The sequence below is a fragment of the Abramis brama genome (genome assembly GCF_963993115.1).
Source record: "Abramis brama genome assembly, chromosome: 13".
Taxonomy (NCBI): domain Eukaryota; kingdom Metazoa; phylum Chordata; class Actinopteri; order Cypriniformes; family Leuciscidae; genus Abramis; species Abramis brama.
In genome coordinates, this window is record NC_139975.1 from 34,568,194 (window position 1) to 34,583,654 (window position 15,461).

The window sequence follows — 15,461 nt, forward strand, 5'->3', positions numbered from 1 at the left end:
TTCATGTATAATCAGAGGTGGAAAGAGTACTGAAAATATGTACTCAAGTACAAGTACCGTTACATTGCTGAAATAATACTCAATTACAAGTAAAAGTACTGGTGTCAAAAAAGTACTTAAGAAAAAGTACAAATTACTCTTCTCAAAAACTACTCAGAGTACTAGTTACTAGTTACTTTTTAGCCGGTGATAGTTAATGTATTACCAATAAATATTCAATCAAATCATAGATTTATGTAGAAAATAGCTACTTTTAACACGTCTTTACCTTATTGTCGAAGGACATTAATTAGTGGTCACGATACTGGAATTTCTAACTTCAATATGACACCTTGAAATATGTCAGTATTCAGTAGGCCTAGCGTATAATTTTTAATACCATCGGGAAAACTACCACATACTAAATATTTTAATATCTACATTTTTGTCCATCCATTTTGTCAAGGCAATCGTTATTTTCAAGCATAGAAAAGCACAACACTCGTCATTGTAACAGTAATCTATTTGAATTGAAAAATTTAATTCAAGTCTTCCGAAGAGACACGTCCACTTTATACGGTGAGATTTTAATTTAGGCTTTTGTTTACATATTTAAACATTGATCAATAACCATTACAATAATCTAACTTGAATATTTACTCACTCAGTGTATTTGTCTTTACAATAGGGTAACGTTAACTGTTGCAATAGCTCACACACAGCACAAGGAAGCTTGATTTCAAGCTGAATTTAATTTGCAAAAAAGACTAGATTTTTAATAACTTTTGACAACGTTTAATTCAAGAGCATGGAGAGATTGGAGCTGGACGTCATTTGAGTCTGCAGTGAGAACCACTTGGAGAGATTTGTGAATCGCGATTGCACATGATATGACACAGTCCGAGAGCGCACACTCAATATCCGATTCCAGTTCATTCGTATATTTGAGAGCTCGCGTCCAGTTTTCTGCGATTACATGAATGTGCCCTCGCGTTATAATATTGCACTCGTGACATTTGCCATTAAAATATGACACAGAAACTTGCAGGTATAAATAAAATTATGCGTAATAGACCTACCTGCAATCCCGCGCTGAGAGGAGGCGGGTGTGTCAAACTCGCTGTCTTTGAGATGAGAGAATGAGAACGCGCTGCCGGTATCGTATCGGTGTATAGGCCAAAATGAGTAGCCTATTGACAGATATTTCAGTACTGACATGTATCCAAATATATATATTTTGACAATACTACTATGTAGATTGTTGTTTCTCCAAACTTTCAGTCCAGCCATTAATCACTCTGAGCTCCTCGCCTCCTTCACTTATGACCAGCTCTCCAAAACCACTGCGGCGGCTTTAATTCAGTCCAAATATCAGGGGTTTTATTGGTCCGTTTACGATTGAATATTTTTATTGGCCAATTCAAATTGTACTCAGTAACGAAATGTGATTTTACAAGTAGCGAAGTAGATTACTTAGTTTAATATGTACTTGAGTACAAGTAAAATTACAGATTTAAAAATATACTCAAAAAAGTACAAGTACCCAAAAAAACTACTTAATTACAGTAACGTGAGTAGTTGTAATTCGTTACTTCCACCTCTGTGTATAATGATTGAAGGAATAACAAGATAAACTAGATACTTTCAAACCGTTATTTAAAACCGTTTTAAAATGTTTGAAAATTGTTTTTTTTTTAACTTTATATATATATATACTTAATACTATTTATTACATGGCTTGGTTGAATTCTAATGTAGGAACGAGTATTGCGCAAGTAGCTTGCGCTATGGGAAAACTCCTTTTCTCGAGAATATTGAAGCCAAACGCAGTGCAGCTGCACAGCATACACAGATGAACGGCAAGAGCGCTCATTGGCTGTGCTGTGGGAACCTATGGCGGCACTTCGCGTCAGAGCCCGCCAGAATGGGCATGGCCTATGGCTATAATTGAGCCCATTGTCTGCCTGGGACTTCAGGTTAAATCAACTGAAGCAATCCCTTGATCAAAGCACAAGCACGGCGAGTTACGCAATAGAGAGCCTAAGTCCCGCCCCTCCGCTTCCGGCTCATGGGACCTTATTTCGGAAAAAATATGTATGGAAGTCAATGGCAAGAGATAACTTATCTTTTTATTCCGTCTGAACTGTGCCCTGAACTACACATATGATGTTTGTCAATTTAAAAGGTAAATCGCAGTTTGTCATAAAACAGAAGAGTAACGTTTAGTTTTATGTGAAAATCGCTCAATGAACTACATCTCTCGTCTCGCACTATGTACGTCTCAAGATCTGTTGCTCGTATGTGTGTATTCTGGCTCAAAACACTCGGGCATGACGGCGTAGCGTTACGATTATAATGTAAGACTATTGAAAAAATGACAGACGTTAGCTTCAGTAAAGTTAGCTTCATTCATTGAGAGAAAAGGTATGACGTCGCATGTGCGCCTTCGGGGTTTGTAGTCTTTGTAATTACGTATTTTCACAGTCTTATACCTCAGCAGGTTTACATCAAGCTGCGACTTTCTTGACTTTAAAATGTATCTTTTAAATTGACAAACATCATATGTGTAAATCAGGGCACAATTCAAACGAGATCAAAAGATTTGTTGTCTCTCGCCATTGACTACCATACAATATTTTTCCGAAATAAGGTCCCATGGTGGTCGACCGGAAGGGGAGGGACTTAGGCTCTCTATACAGGGAACCGAGGTTACGTTAGTAACCGAGACGTTCCCTTTCGAGAGGTCTCTCCTATTGCATAAGTAGCTTACGCTAGGGGAACCCCCTTCAAAACACCGTGCGTGCTTAACTTCGCTCTAATATTAGCCCGAGGCAAGATGCCTGAGGCTGTAAAGAGTAAAGTATTGTTAACCCCTAACAGTAATGGAACCCAATAAGCCGGTCAGTGACGGGCTTCATAAGGGAAAAAACAAGGAGTGGGACCCAGGCATTCTAGATGGCTGAGGAGCCAGGATCTGTGAGTTATCAACTGTGCCTCTGATTGAGTTATAACCAGCCAATCGTCGAGGTAGTTTAGTACTCGCACTCCCCACTGTCTCAGAGGGGTAAGTGCCGCATCCATACACTTCGTAATGTACGAGGTGCCAGCGATAGGCCAAACGGTAGTACTGTGTGCTGGTAAGCCTGCCCCTCAAGGCGAATCTCAGAAATTGCCTGTGATGAGGCGAAATTTGGATATAAAAAAAAAGCATCTTTCAGATCCACTGAAAAAAAACAATCCCCCGGGTGAATTTGCACGAGGATTTGTTTGGTTGTCAGCATTCTGAACGGGCACTTCATCAGCGCTTTTGTAACCCGGGTGATCCAGGCTACCAGTAAAAGAGTTGAAAGTTATGTAAAAAGATGGGAAAATTAAGGAAAAGAGAATAAGAGAGAAAAACGAGTGCTTTAGAAGAGAAAGTGTTTCGTCCAATCATTGATCGTGCTGCATTGATTGACACTCCAACGAGCAAATGGTAGCAGTGCACTGAGACTGCGCCGGCGACACTGCCGCTGTCGGAGACATTAGCCGCGTTTCCACTGTCGGGCCAGGGCCGGGCCGTGCTAGTGCGTGCCAGGGCCAGTCGCGTTTCCACTGTCACTTCCGGGGCTTGATCGGGGCTTACTCGCTCGGGGCCAACGGCCAGGATTTCTGGCCCGTCGAATACCTTGGGCCAAAGCGGGCCAGCTCGGGCTAGAGGAGTGGTTTCCAACAGAGGCGGAGTTCAGCTGAGTCGGGAGACGGCAGCGCCGGATGATTCTGTTAGCATTAAAGACTTTTAAAATAATTTAACTCGCGTTCATGTTTGTTGACATGTTGACTGCTTCGACAGCTCCCTTTTCCAACAGTTTGAGCACCTCGGTGCGAAGAACATGTGCAACGTCCTTTTTCATTCTCGTTTCGACCACGGCTGAAAAGCGCGGGGGTCTGCGAGCAAACTGTAGCGAATAGCCTCGTTTTATTATGTTCAATACCCATTTTGATATACCGGGGATAGCCTCCCAGGCCTTGGCCCATATAGCTAGGGGTTGAATAAAAGCTGGAGACGGGCCGCTGTGAGATAGGGACCCGGTCGTCAGGCCGTCTTGAGCTTTTATTGTCGTATGAACAGCGCTCATGAGCGGGGGTGCACACTTTCAGAGGGCACACCCATTATCACGTCTCCAGCATGAGCTAGAGGGAAAACTGATGTAGGAACAGTTTTTATGTGTAGAGGTGCGTACTTTACAGTGGGCACACAATCTACATTTATTGTCTCTCCCACGCTGGCTGGAAGGGAGAGTTAAAGGTCCCCTATTATGCAAAATTCACTTTTGCATGCTGTTTGGACATAAATGTGTGTTGGCAGTGTGTGTACACAACCAGCCAATAGTGATAAAAATCCACTCACTCCTTTTTTATTAATCCCCATAAATCATCAGCAGAGTCTCCCAACGACCTGTTTTCATAATGCTGTTTTAGTGACGTCACTAAGTACAGGCTCCGCCCACGAGTGTTGACAGACACTGCCGTTTGAACATAGCCCCGCCCTGATCGAGTTCACAGCTGCTGCACTGACGAGAATGTCTCCCAAGCGTTGTAGGTGTTGTGTGGCTGGATGTATTAATCCACATAGCTCTCTCTATTTACTCCCGAAATCTGAGGCAGCCGCTGAAGACGAGGTGGAATTATTTTGTTTTTAAAGAAAATGCTCCCTCAACTCTACCGAAATTTGTTTATGTACTTGCGCACTTCTTATAACTTAGGCTACTGTGTTTACTCAGCTCTTACGGTGATTTTCTGAAGTAAAACTGACGCTTCATCTTTTGTGTGATGTACAATAAACTTTATTAAACTCATCACTCATATGTTTGATCATCATTCGGACCTGGTCCGAAACAGCAGACTTGTAGGCTATTAATAATGGATACATAAAAGCAGATGAAAAATACGTTATAACCGTAATTAAACTACTAAACTATACCTGTTCCATCTCTATACAGCACTCTGACTCTGTAGGCATTATTGTCCGACTCGAAATGAACACCGTTACTGAGAGTTTCTGATATTATCATCATTCCGTGAGATGAAATTGTCCTGAGAGACTGAGCGCGAGCTCATGAAGCTCCGCCCCCTGGGTCGTCCAGCAGCAGCTTATTTGCATTTAAAGGGCACACACTAAAACAGCGCGTTTTTCTGAGCCCCAAAAAATGACAATTTAAACATGCTGTAAAAAATGATATGTTGGGTATTTTGAGCTAAAACTTCACATACACACTCTGGGGACATCAGAGACTTATTTTACATCTTGTGAAAAGTGGCATAATATGGGACCTTTAATACAGTGTTGGCAGTGTTTGTGTTGTACAGCAGTGTTTTGTAACAGGCTCATTGACTGCAACATCTATATTTCCAGCCACCTGACAAGAGGAGACTGGGGAATGTGGAACAGCTTATGTTTGCAGGGGCGCATATATTGCTGGGATTACATGAGAGGCGGGGTCAAAGTTGAGCCCGACCAACCCCGTCTTCGGACGCTGTGAGTCACATGGGGACGGGGCCGGCGTGAGCTCGTACACTTTGGTGAAAAGATTCAGCACAGCCTGGCTCGAAAGTCTCAGACTTCACCACTGAGCCACAGAAGGGCTGTGAATAAGCACAGGAGAATAAAGTCTGTCTCTGTCAAATGTGAGTCACGTAGGGGCAGGACCGGCATGGGCTCATATGTTTAAACGCTCATAAATACTTTAGCTCCACCATGTGAACAGGAGGGCGCGAGGGGCGGGTTCGCTTTCTGTACGTAAGAAAGCTGGCCGCGAGCTCTGAGAAGAGAGTAGCATAATTTCTATCTGCTGCCAGAGCCGGGATTCGAATACGGGTCTCTGGTGCGAAAACCTTAGATTTCGCCACTGAGCCACAGGGGGAAATGACATAAGCTTCCAGTTAGCGTGAGCAGATAAGAGAGCATCAAGTTTTGTGTCGGCGTTTGTTTGCAGGTGTGCATGTTTTATAGCCACTCGAACTAAAGAGGGGACTGGGAAATGGTTGGTCTGGCCTCGGCGGGACTAAAACACTCTCTTTCCTCCTTTCGCCTGTGAGTGACGCAAATTTGAAAACTCACTCAGTGTCCGTCTAGGTCAGGCGTTCTCAACCCTGGTCCTCGAGGGCCACTTTCCTGCAGAGTTTAGCTCCAACCTTGATCAAACTCACCTGTCTGTAGCTCTCTCGTAATCCTGAAGAGCCTAATTAGCTGGTTCAGGTGTGTTTGATTAGGGTTGGAGCTAAACTCTGCAGGAAAGTGGCCCTCGAGGACCAGGGTTGAGAACGCTTGGTCTAGGTCATGCAGAGAGGTCTGCGTGATGCGTGAACCGGCGCGAGGGCGGGGTAGCTTTCTTGAACGTAAAGAGAGCTAGCTGCTGACCATTGCTTGTGACTGTCCGCTCTGACATCCTTTGTGCGCGGCACAGTTTTGCGTGGCTCAAGCAAAGGGAGAGAGAGCGGGAAGCGGGGTCGTCATCGGCGAAATCAGCTGGTTGAGCCCGCAGGATGGGGAGATCCATTTCGTCACACTCAGGGCAGCCGCCCTTAGCGAGTGCAGCTTCCGCGTGGTAACGGCCCAGACAGGAAGCGCAGAGGATGTGACGGTCTCCGATTCAAGGCATTTGCAACAACGCCTCAAATGTGCTCTTTTAGAAAAAGTGTGACGCAACGGCGAACACACTAAAGCGTTAAAAGGATATATGCGAAATTTATCCTTTATATATATATCCAGCGCGAAGCTGGATAGCACAGCAGAACAGCGGCTGAAGGCGGCGTCCAGTTGAAAAACCAGGAATGCTGGCGTCCTCAGAACTGCAAGGCAGGTGGCTTGTTCCACTGAAGGCTTTTCGACAGCAGTGAGAAGGCTTCTTATCCGGAGATCAGCGAAGTATGATTCGCTGAAGGAGATTAAATCTGAAGTCCCAGGCGGACAATGGTCTCAATTATAGCCGTAGACCACGCCCATTCTGGCGGGCTCTGACGCGTCAGGGTGTGAAGTGCCCTGATTGGTTCACGCGTCTGAGCCACCCTGCCATAGGTTCGTGCAGTTGCCGTAGCACAGCCAATGACCGCTCTAACCGTTCATCTGTGTATGCTGTGCAGCTGCACTGTGTTTTAAAATTTTGGCTTCAATATCTCAAGAAAAGGAGTTGGTTTCACTTTATTTTGATGGTCCCTTTAACACATTCTGTTGTCTAGAAGTAACATTGCACCTACATGTCTACTAACTCTCATTAGAGTATTAGTAGACTGGTAGGGTTAGGGTTAGAATAAGTTGACATGTAGTTGCAAAGTTACTTATAGTCAGTAGAGTGTCTGTTGGAGGACCATCACAATAAAGAGTTATCAGATATTAAGCAGACAGTCTACTAATACTCTAATGACAGTTAGTTGACATGTAGTTGCAAAGTTACTTATAGTCAACAGAATGTTCAAAAGGGACCATTAGTGTTACCAAGGAGTTTTCCCAGAGCGTAAGCTACTTAAGCAATAGGAGAGACCTCTCGAAAGGGAACAGAGCGTTGCTATGGACGCAGGATTCTAACCGTAGAGACGGAACGGACTATTTTCTTTAGCGGAAGCAATACAATCGTTTTTAAATCAATAAACTCCTTTTTAAATCAATATTTTGTGTCAAATTATTTATTTTGTAGGTAGCCATGTAATAAGCGGGATAATGTAGAGCGAGGCGGTTGTTATAGCGAATACAACCCCTTCAGGCTGATTCAAGCTTCGCGTCGGGGTCCTGATCAGCCTGTCGGGGTTGTATTCGCTATAACCGCCTCGCTCTACATTATCCCTTACTTACATATTGTAAACATGAATTTAAACATATTTTCATTATTGTATGACTTGTTTAATGGTTACTTAAGTATTGAATTTATAATATTAATAATTACTTTGGGATTTGAGATTTACAATACAATCATTTTTCTTTATCAACTATTACATTCACAGATAAAAATTTTAGTACATATAAACAAACCTCACAGCAACACAAACACAATTATTACACAATAATTTATCCAACTGACTCTATGCAGAAGCAGAAAACAGGAAAAAAGTGAGTATTCGCTTTATAGGTGTAACGTAAGGAGGCAAGATGTAGAGAACCCAAGTGCAACTTTAATACCAACGTGATCAAACATAAAACAAAGGCATGAAAACTCGAAACAAGAACAAACAGCAGTTACCCAAAACAATACTAAACAAAGTCACAGCCTGGCAAACATGAGGGCTTAAATACACAAGACTAATGACCCAACAAGGAACACCTGAGAACAATGAACCAATATCATCATGACACATCAGACAAGAGGCTTGTTCGACTTCATGCAGCTCTGCGCAGACCGATCGGCTGCTGACTTGAAGCAGTGCATGCCGGTTAGAAATTTTGACTTGATACAGCGCCGACACTACGTGACTGTGACGTGTGCCATCAAAGTACTGCGAGAGCGATTCGAGAGTAGCCGGAGAACTCAGCCAGCGCAGCTTCTCAAGAGCGGCTGCTCGAGCTCTGATGACGACACAGCTGTTCCACAATTCACCGCATGACAACGATCACATGTGTTTCGTGTTTATTCAAGCACCTTTAGTTCCTCTAAAGCAGTGGTTCTCAACTCCAGTCCTCGGGACCCACTGCTCTGCACATTTTGTATGTCTCCCTTATTTAACACACCTGAACCAGATCATCAGCTCATTAGGAGAGACTCCATGAACTGAACTGAGTGTGTCAGATAAGAGAGACATACAAAATGTGCAGAGCAGTGGGTCCCGAGGACTGGAGTTGAGAACCACTGCTCTAAAGCAGTGTTCCCCAACCCTGCTCTTGAAGGACCCCCAACACTGCACATTTTCTTTGTCTCCCTAATCAAACACACCTGATTCAACTCATCAGCTCATTATCACATGTGATAATGAGCTGATGAGTTGAATCAGGTGTGTTTGATTAGGGAGACAAAGAAAACGTGCAGGGTTGGGGAACACTGCTCTAAAGCTCACAAATCAGTTTTGTGTAACAGTAAACACTCTTTTCATGTAGTTGCGATGGTATACTGTGTCATGTTTATCAAATTAAAACTGATTAAAAAAACGTAGACTCCACTTCATTGATAGTAGCTGTAACTTTATTCTTGTTCAAACAGACGCTGTATGAAGCAGTACATAAAGTATTGAATGAAAAATTCTCTAAAACAATTTTAGAGGATTTCTGGCCCGTCGAATACCTTGGGCCAAAGCGGGCCAGCTCGGGCTAGAGGAGTGGTTTCCAACAGAGGCGGAGTTCAGCTGAGTCGGGAGACGGCAGCGCCGGATGATTCTGTTAGCATTAAAGACTTTTAAAATAATTTAACTCGCGTTCATGTTTGTTGACATGTTGACTGCTTCGACAGCTCCCTTTTCCAACAGTTTGAGCACCTCGGTGCGAAGAACATGTGCAACGTCCTTTTTCATTCTCGTTTCGACCACGGCTGAAAAGCGCGGGGGTCTGCGAGCAAACTGTAGCGAATAGCCTCGTTTTATTATGTTCAATACCCATTTTGATATACCGGGGATAGCCTCCCAGGCCTTGGCCCATATAGCTAGGGGTTGAATAAAAGCTGGAGACGGGCCGCTGTGAGATAGGGACCCGGTCGTCAGGCCGTCTTGAGCTTTTATTGTCGTATGAACAGCGCTCATGAGCGGGGGTGCACACTTTCAGAGGGCACACCCATTATCACGTCTCCAGCATGAGCTAGAGGGAAAACTGATGTAGGAACAGTTTTTATGTGTAGAGGTGCGTACTTTACAGTGGGCACACAATCTACATTTATTGTCTCTCCCACGCTGGCTGGAAGGGAGAGTTAAAGGTCCCCTATTATGCAAAATTCACTTTTGCATGCTGTTTGGACATAAATGTGTGTTGGCAGTGTGTGTACACAACCAGCCAATAGTGATAAAAATCCACTCACTCCTTTTTTATTAATCCCCATAAATCATCAGCAGAGTCTCCCAACGACCTGTTTTCATAATGCTGTTTTAGTGACGTCACTAAGTACAGGCTCCGCCCACGAGTGTTGACAGACACTGCCGTTTGAACATAGCCCCGCCCTGATCGAGTTCACAGCTGCTGCACTGACGAGAATGTCTCCCAAGCGTTGTAGGTGTTGTGTGGCTGGATGTATTAATCCACATAGCTCTCTCTATTTACTCCCGAAATCTGAGGCAGCCGCTGAAGACGAGGTGGAATTATTTTGTTTTTAAAGAAAATGCTCCCTCAACTCTACCGAAATTTGTTTATGTACTTGCGCACTTCTTATAACTTAGGCTACTGTGTTTACTCAGCTCTTACGGTGATTTTCTGAAGTAAAACTGACGCTTCATCTTTTGTGTGATGTACAATAAACTTTATTAAACTCATCACTCATATGTTTGATCATCATTCGGACCTGGTCCGAAACAGCAGACTTGTAGGCTATTAATAATGGATACATAAAAGCAGATGAAAAATACGTTATAACCGTAATTAAACTACTAAACTATACCTGTTCCATCTCTATACAGCACTCTGACTCTGTAGGCATTATTGTCCGACTCGAAATGAACACCGTTACTGAGAGTTTCTGATATTATCATCATTCCGTGAGATGAAATTGTCCTGAGAGACTGAGCGCGAGCTCATGAAGCTCCGCCCCCTGGGTCGTCCAGCAGCAGCTTATTTGCATTTAAAGGGCACACACTAAAACAGCGCGTTTTTCTGAGCCCCAAAAAATGACAATTTAAACATGCTGTAAAAAATGATATGTTGGGTATTTTGAGCTAAAACTTCACATACACACTCTGGGGACATCAGAGACTTATTTTACATCTTGTGAAAAGTGGCATAATATGGGACCTTTAATACAGTGTTGGCAGTGTTTGTGTTGTACAGCAGTGTTTTGTAACAGGCTCATTGACTGCAACATCTATATTTCCAGCCACCTGACAAGAGGAGACTGGGGAATGTGGAACAGCTTATGTTTGCAGGGGCGCATATATTGCTGGGATTACATGAGAGGCGGGGTCAAAGTTGAGCCCGACCAACCCCGTCTTCGGACGCTGTGAGTCACATGGGGACGGGGCCGGCGTGAGCTCGTACACTTTGGTGAAAAGATTCAGCACAGCCTGGCTCGAAAGTCTCAGACTTCACCACTGAGCCACAGAAGGGCTGTGAATAAGCACAGGAGAATAAAGTCTGTCTCTGTCAAATGTGAGTCACGTAGGGGCAGGACCGGCATGGGCTCATATGTTTAAACGCTCATAAATACTTTAGCTCCACCATGTGAACAGGAGGGCGCGAGGGGCGGGTTCGCTTTCTGTACGTAAGAAAGCTGGCCGCGAGCTCTGAGAAGAGAGTAGCATAATTTCTATCTGCTGCCAGAGCCGGGATTCGAATACGGGTCTCTGGTGCGAAAACCTTAGATTTCGCCACTGAGCCACAGGGGGAAATGACATAAGCTTCCAGTTAGCGTGAGCAGATAAGAGAGCATCAAGTTTTGTGTCGGCGTTTGTTTGCAGGTGTGCATGTTTTATAGCCACTCGAACTAAAGAGGGGACTGGGAAATGGTTGGTCTGGCCTCGGCGGGACTAAAACACTCTCTTTCCTCCTTTCGCCTGTGAGTGACGCAAATTTGAAAACTCACTCAGTGTCCGTCTAGGTCAGGCGTTCTCAACCCTGGTCCTCGAGGGCCACTTTCCTGCAGAGTTTAGCTCCAACCTTGATCAAACTCACCTGTCTGTAGCTCTCTCGTAATCCTGAAGAGCCTAATTAGCTGGTTCAGGTGTGTTTGATTAGGGTTGGAGCTAAACTCTGCAGGAAAGTGGCCCTCGAGGACCAGGGTTGAGAACGCTTGGTCTAGGTCATGCAGAGAGGTCTGCGTGACGCGTGAACCGGCGCGAGGGCGGGGTAGCTTTCTTGAACGTAAAGAGAGCTAGCTGCTGACCATTGCTTGTGACTGTCCGCTCTGACATCCTTTGTGCGCGGCACAGTTTTGCGTGGCTCAAGCAAAGGGAGAGAGAGCGGGAAGCGGGGTCGTCATCGGCGAAATCAGCTGGTTGAGCCCGCAGGATGGGGAGATCCATTTCGTCACACTCAGGGCAGCCGCCCTTAGCGAGTGCAGCTTCCGCGTGGTAACGGCCCAGACAGGAAGCGCAGAGGATGTGACGGTCTCCGATTCAAGGCATTTGCAACAACGCCTCAAATGTGCTCTTTTAGAAAAAGTGTGACGCAACGGCGAACACACTAAAGCGTTAAAAGGATATATGCGAAATTTATCCTTTATATATATATCCAGCGCGAAGCTGGATAGCACAGCAGAACAGCGGCTGAAGGCGGCGTCCAGTTGAAAAACCAGGAATGCTGGCGTCCTCAGAACTGCAAGGCAGGTGGCTTGTTCCACTGAAGGCTTTTCGACAGCAGTGAGAAGGCTTCTTATCCGGAGATCAGCGAAGTATGATTCGCTGAAGGAGATTAAATCTGAAGTCCCAGGCGGACAATGGTCTCAATTATAGCCGTAGGCCACGCCCATTCTGGCGGGCTCTGACGCGTCAGGGTGTGAAGTGCCCTGATTGGTTCACGCGTCTGAGCCACCCTGCCATAGGTTCGTGCAGTTGCCGTAGCACAGCCAATGACCGCTCTAACCGTTCATCTGTGTATGCTGTGCAGCTGCACTGTGTTTTAAAATTTTGGCTTCAATATCTCAAGAAAAGGAGTTGGTTTCACTTTATTTTGATGGTCCCTTTAACACATTCTGTTGTCTAGAAGTAACATTGCACCTACATGTCTACTAACTCTCATTAGAGTATTAGTAGACTGGTAGGGTTAGGGTTAGAATAAGTTGACATGTAGTTGCAAAGTTACTTATAGTCAGTAGAGTGTCTGTTGGAGGACCATCACAATAAAGAGTTATCAGATATTAAGCAGACAGTCTACTAATACTCTAATGACAGTTAGTTGACATGTAGTTGCAAAGTTACTTATAGTCAACAGAATGTTCAAAAGGGACCATTAGTGTTACCAAGGAGTTTTCCCAGAGCGTAAGCTACTTAAGCAATAGGAGAGACCTCTCGAAAGGGAACAGAGCGTTGCTATGGACGCAGGATTCTAACCGTAGAGACGGAACGGACTATTTTCTTTAGCGGAAGCAATACAATCGTTTTTAAATCAATAAACTCCTTTTTAAATCAATATTTTGTGTCAAATTATTTATTTTGTAGGTAGCCATGTAATAAGCGGGATAATGTAGAGCGAGGCGGTTGTTATAGCGAATACAACCCCTTCAGGCTGATTCAAGCTTCGCGTCGGGGTCCTGATCAGCCTGTCGGGGTTGTATTCGCTATAACCGCCTCGCTCTACATTATCCCTTACTTACATATTGTAAACATGAATTTAAACATATTTTCATTATTGTATGACTTGTTTAATGGTTACTTAAGTATTGAATTTATAATATTAATAATTACTTTGGGATTTGAGATTTACAATACAATCATTTTTCTTTATCAACTATTACATTCACAGATAAAAATTTTAGTACATATAAACAAACCTCACAGCAACACAAACACAATTATTACACAATAATTTATCCAACTGACTCTATGCAGAAGCAGAAAACAGGAAAAAAGTGAGTATTCGCTTTATAGGTGTAACGTAAGGAGGCAAGATGTAGAGAACCCAAGTGCAACTTTAATACCAACGTGATCAAACATAAAACAAAGGCATGAAAACTCGAAACAAGAACAAACAGCAGTTACCCAAAACAATACTAAACAAAGTCACAGCCTGGCAAACATGAGGGCTTAAATACACAAGACTAATGACCCAACAAGGAACACCTGAGAACAATGAACCAATATCATCATGACACATCAGACAAGAGGCTTGTTCGACTTCATGCAGCTCTGCGCAGACCGATCGGCTGCTGACTTGAAGCAGTGCATGCCGGTTAGAAATTTTGACTTGATACAGCGCCGACACTACGTGACTGTGACGTGTGCCATCAAAGTACTGCGAGAGCGATTCGAGAGTAGCCGGAGAACTCAGCCAGCGCAGCTTCTCAAGAGCGGCTGCTCGAGCTCTGATGACGACACAGCTGTTCCACAATTCACCGCATGACAACGATCACATGTGTTTCGTGTTTATTCAAGCACCTTTAGTTCCTCTAAAGCAGTGGTTCTCAACTCCAGTCCTCGGGACCCACTGCTCTGCACATTTTGTATGTCTCCCTTATTTAACACACCTGAACCAGATCATCAGCTCATTAGGAGAGACTCCATGAACTGAACTGAGTGTGTCAGATAAGAGAGACATACAAAATGTGCAGAGCAGTGGGTCCCGAGGACTGGAGTTGAGAACCACTGCTCTAAAGCAGTGTTCCCCAACCCTGCTCTTGAAGGACCCCCAACACTGCACATTTTCTTTGTCTCCCTAATCAAACACACCTGATTCAACTCATCAGCTCATTATCACATGTGATAATGAGCTGATGAGTTGAATCAGGTGTGTTTGATTAGGGAGACAAAGAAAACGTGCAGGGTTGGGGAACACTGCTCTAAAGCTCACAAATCAGTTTTGTGTAACAGTAAACACTCTTTTCATGTAGTTGCGATGGTATACTGTGTCATGTTTATCAAATTAAAACTGATTAAAAAAACGTAGACTCCACTTCATTGATAGTAGCTGTAACTTTATTCTTGTTCAAACAGACGCTGTATGAAGCAGTACATAAAGTATTGAATGAAAAATTCTCTAAAACATCTGTGTATTATTTGGCAAATATTGCATTTATTTCACTTCAGCTGGTAAAGTATGCAAACACCACGTGAGCGGTCACTACGGGAACCAGAAAGTGTTCACGTCTCCGTTTGCAGCTCCTCCCCGCCTGCACGTGGCTACTCTCGCCGATCGGATACATGCAGCTGATGTCGAACACACCTAAGGCAGAGCCATAGAGAGAAAGAGTTGCGACACTCTTTGATGTCGCCGCTATGGCTGTCACGTGGTTCATGTAAGCCGCAATAGTTCCAAAACACACGCTGGCTGTCATGTTCTTCTATGGGACAGATAGCAGCGATTGCATTATTGAACGGTAAATATAAAATAAAACACACACCCAAGTACTTTTTCAGCTGTTATTGCATTATTGCATTTTTTTAATGTCAGTTTTGCATTTTGGCTATATTTTTGGAGGGAAAAGCATAGTGTTCATGTTCGCATGGGTAGTAGCACTGGCTTTAGCGGCTCTAACTTAACTTTTCCATATCATTCATCTGATGATGGACGTCTCATGATATTTATTTTAGCACAACTGGGCTGTATTAGGCTATTGATTCCCGTGATTTTGCTTATAAATTTTGATTCAGCCATTACACCTTCGTGATCACGCAAAGAGGTCTGCCGTGGCCGTCCGTTCAGAGTTCGCTTAAATATTTTTTATTAAACAATG